The 3,349-nt window shown below is 41.1% G+C and overlaps 1 pseudogene; it reads right to left on the bottom strand.

Moving 5' to 3' along the window:
- Positions 1–452: 452 nt before the first annotated feature.
- LOC148555637 (uncharacterized) lies at positions 453–2,970 on the bottom strand (annotated as a pseudogene).
- Positions 2,971–3,349: the final 379 nt, after the last annotated feature.

Genomic DNA, 3,349 nt, shown 5'->3' with positions numbered 1-3,349 from the left:
ATATAAAAATAACCATTAGAATTTGGAAATGGACCTATGAAGTCAATGCCCCAAACATAAAAAATTTCACAGAAAAGCATAATTTATTAAGGCATCTCATTCTTCCTGGATATATTACCAAATTTTTGGCATGGGAAACAGGATTTACAAAATTCAGCAGCGTCTCTAAAAAGAGTAGGCCACCAGAATTCACAGTCTAAGATTTTTCTAGCTGTTCTTTGAGGGCCAAAATGTCCTCCACTCTCAAATGAGTGACAGGCCTCTAAGATGGACAGAAATTCTGATTGAGGTACACACCTTCTAATTACCTGGTCAGTGCCACATCTCCATATATGGATCATCCCATATATAATATTTAGACTCGCTTTTCAACTTGTCTCTTTGATGCTTAGTAAAGTTTGGAGGAAAAGTGCGGCTAACTAGATAATTAGCTACAGGTGCATACCGAGGGACTACCTTAGATACTGCTTGCAGGTTATCAAAAGGGAAATTATCAGCTATAGGAGTGGAGTCATCCTTAATGTGCTCAAGGCGACTCAAGTGGTCTGCCACTAAGTTCTGGTTTCCACTCCTATCCTTTATTTCTAAATCAAATTCTTGTAGTAGCAGTATCCAACGTATAAGCCTTGGTTTAGATTCCTTTTTAGCTAATAAATACTTTAGAGCTGCGTGGTCTGAATACACTACTACTTTGGTACCAAGTAAATAGGCTCGGAATTTATCCAGAGCAAAAACAATAGCAAGATGCTCTTTCTCAGTAGTAGTGTAATTAGACTGAGGGGCGTCTAAAGTCTTAGATGCATAAGCAATGACAAAAGGATCTTTACCTTCACGTTGAGCCAGCGCTGCTCTTACTGCATGGTTGGAAGCATCCCACATGATTTCAAATGGCTGGCTCCAGTCAGGTCCTCTCACAATTGGAGCTTGAGTCAGGGCAGTTTTCAGCTTATCAAACGCTTGTTTGCAATCCTCACTGAACTCAAACTCAATATCTTTCTGCAGCAATCTGGATAAGAGAAGCGCTACCTTATTGAAGTCCTTAATGAATCTCTGGTAAAAACCTACATGGCCAAGGAACGAACGGACTTCCCTCATAGGGGAGGGGTAAGGCAAACCAGAAATAACATATACCTTTGCTGGATCTACAGAAATGCCAGTATTAGACACAACATGTCCTAGTACAATCCCTTGTTTAACCATAAAGTGACATTTTTCAAAATTTAATACAAGGTTTGTACTGACACATCTATCTAAAACTCTAGATAAACTATCTAAGCAAATGCTAAAAGAATCACCATAAACGCTAAAATCATCCATAAAAACCTCCATACAGTCCTCAATGAGATCAGAGAGAAGACTCATCATGCACCTTTGAAAAGTAGCTGGTGCATTGCACAAGCCAAAGGGCATTCTCTTATAAGCATAAGTCCCAAAAGGACAGGTAAAAGTAGTCTTTTCCTGATCTTCAGGAGCTATATGAATCTGGAAATAACCTGTGTAACCATCTAAAAAGCAATAATGCGATTTACCTGACAGGCGATCCAGTATTTGATCAATGAATGGAAGAGGATAGTGATCCTTACGGGTGGCCTGGTTTAGGCGCCTATAATCAATGCAGACCCTCCAGGCGTTCTGTACTCTGGTTACCATGAGCTCTCCATGCTCATTCTTCACTGTAGTGACTCCAGACTTCTTGGACACCACTTGTACTGGGCTTACCCATTCACTGTTTGAGATGGGATAGATGATATCCGCCTCTAGTAGTCTGGTCACTTCCTTTTTGACAACCTCCAAGATAGTGGGATTCAGTCTTCTCTGGGGTTGACGAACAGGCCTTGCTCCCTCCTCTAAAAATATTATGTGCTCACAAACTTGAGGGTTGATGCCTACTATGTCTGCCAAACTCCACCCAATTGCCTTCTTATGCCTCCTCAGCACACTAAGTAACTGCTCTTCTTGTTGAGAAGTGAGTTCCCGTGCAATGATAACTGGAAACTTCTGCTTGTCCTCAAGGTAAGCATATTTGAGGTGTGGAGGGAGGGGTTTTAATTCTAACTTTTGCTCATGGTCAGGCTCTGGATTGTCAGGAGTTGGTGACAATGGTAAAGTACTTTCGTTGTCCTCAGAAAGTGTCCCCACACTCGGACCTTGTCCTATGTACTTCTCTTCTAACTCCTCCTAGTGAATTTCAGCTACGGTTTCATCTATGATGTCACACTGGATGATAGAATGATCTTCTGGAGGGTGCTTCATAACTCCATTCAGATTGAAGCTTACTAGTCGGCCGTCTATTTCAAAAGAGTATGTTCCTGAAAAAGTGTCCAATTTGAACTTCGAGGTCTTCAGGAATGGTCTTCCGAGTAGGATTGATGATGGCTTCTCTGAGTCATTTTGGGGCATCTCCAGGATATAAAAATCAATGGAGAATGTGAGCCCTTTAATGCCCACTAATACATCTTCAACAACTCCAGCCACTGTAATAATGCTTTTATCTGCTAACACAAAATGAGCTGCTGACCTTTTTAAGGGAGGGAGCCTCAAAATATCATATATAGACAAAGGCATTATACTCACACATGCTCCTAAATCACACATGCAGTCAGAAAATACTACACCACCAATAGTACAATTAATCATACATGGACCTGGATCACTATACTTTTCAGGTATACCTCCCATTAAAGCAGATATAGAACTACCTAAAGGAATAGTTTCTAATTCATTAATTTTGTCTTTTTGTATACATAAATCTTTTAGAAACTTTGCGTATTTAGGTACTTGTTGAATAACATCAAAAAGGGGAACAGTTACCTCAACCTTTTTGAATATTTCTACCATTTTGGGATCAGGTTCCAACTACTTCCTAGGCTTCCTTGCAAGTTGTGGAAAGGAAATAGGAATGGTGTTTTCTATAGTGTCTGTGCCCTTCGGTGCTTTTTCCTGTGATTGAGCTTCTTCTTCTTCAGCCATGTCCTATATGTCCTCTTCCTCCTCAACATCTTCTATTTCCACACCTTTTCAACTGAGGCGTGTTCTGGTGGACTTGGCTCCTCCTGATTCCTCTCTTGCAATGTGGTTCCGAACCTTAGGGTGATGGCATTAATGCCACTCTTTGGATTGGGTAAGGGTTGAGAAGGAATTCCACTGGAGCTTGCCTGTTGAGTGTTTGAAGTATTGGGTGGTGCTAGTTGAGAGATAAGAGCTTGTATAGCGGACGCTAGGCCATTAAGTGAACTTTCCATGTTCCTTTGTCCTTGTGCAATGGATTGAAGAGTATCGTCACTCAGAGAGGAATTAGATTGAGTGACCTGCGGAACTTGTTGTTGGTTGTGTTGTGGTCCTTGGGACT

Source organism: Arachis ipaensis, chromosome B6 (assembly GCF_059453495.1).
Source record: "Arachis ipaensis isolate K30076 ecotype BB chromosome B6, ASM5945349v1, whole genome shotgun sequence".
NCBI lineage: Eukaryota > Viridiplantae > Streptophyta > Magnoliopsida > Fabales > Fabaceae > Arachis > Arachis ipaensis.
The sequence above is the reverse complement of the archived record's forward strand: the minus strand, read 5'-3'. Positions and strand labels throughout refer to the sequence as shown.